Source organism: Macrobrachium nipponense, chromosome 8 (genome assembly GCF_015104395.2).
Source record: "Macrobrachium nipponense isolate FS-2020 chromosome 8, ASM1510439v2, whole genome shotgun sequence".
Taxonomy (NCBI): Eukaryota; Metazoa; Arthropoda; class Malacostraca; order Decapoda; family Palaemonidae; genus Macrobrachium; species Macrobrachium nipponense.
Genome location: NC_087203.1, coordinates 104,386,657 through 104,387,703, shown reverse-complemented (window position 1 = coordinate 104,387,703; position 1,047 = coordinate 104,386,657).

Genomic DNA, 1,047 nt, shown 5'->3' with positions numbered 1-1,047 from the left:
CTATATATATATATATATATATATATATATATATATATAGATAGATATGATATATATAATATAAAGTTGTTTATAGATAACACATGAATTTCGAAGGCAATAAGTGGCAGGCATAATTATGCCATTTAGTCCTTTTAATGTTCTCTTTGCTAACATACACCCCTAACTATTTTGCCTTTAATATTCATTACAAGAACAAATGGCACACATCTGATAATGCGAAACGCCTTATTCAGAAAGGCAGCAGCACTGTAACCTATATACATGACGTGTGATATAAACATACGGAAGGCCTCGCGCGATATGAGACCATTTCGTAATTACCATTTTTACCTCCTGATTTCCCATATGACCCGAAAAGGTACGAAATGTTACAATCACACTTGGCACCTCCACTCGCTGAACCCCAAGACAATATATAAGGATAATCAAACAGAATGTGGAGAAAATTGGCGAGAATTTGATCAAGACATAAAATAAAAAGATTTAAATGAAATACTTTATTCCATGTCATTTAATTTTTCCCTAGTTAATGGTGCCATAATTGAATTCAAAATACAGAAGCATAACGTAAAACTGAATTGCAAAGATATATGATCATACAAACAAACGAAAGAAAGATGATGAAAAGCATGGAATGATATGCTGTAAATACATTTTTAAACATTGTTAAATGTATATAGCCACCAGCTTGATGTTACAAATTATGTTCATGTAATTGGACTCCGTTTAACGATCAGACAGCGATATCCGAAAATAGTGGTTATGAAACCTATTGAGCGGTAAAAATAAATGGAAAGAAATGAGAGGGAGAGAGAGAGAGAGAGAGAGAGAGAGAGAGAGAGAGAGAGAGAGAGAGAGAGATTCAGCCCTCCTACGAGATTTCTTTGATTAACCGAAAAAAGAGGAAAAAGTTATGATAACTGAAAAAAAGAAGAAAAAGATATGATAGCCGAAATCAAAGGGGAAATAGGTATGATAACCGAAAAAAGAGGGAAAAGTTATGATAACCGAAAAAAAGAGGAAAAAGTTATGATAGCCGAAATC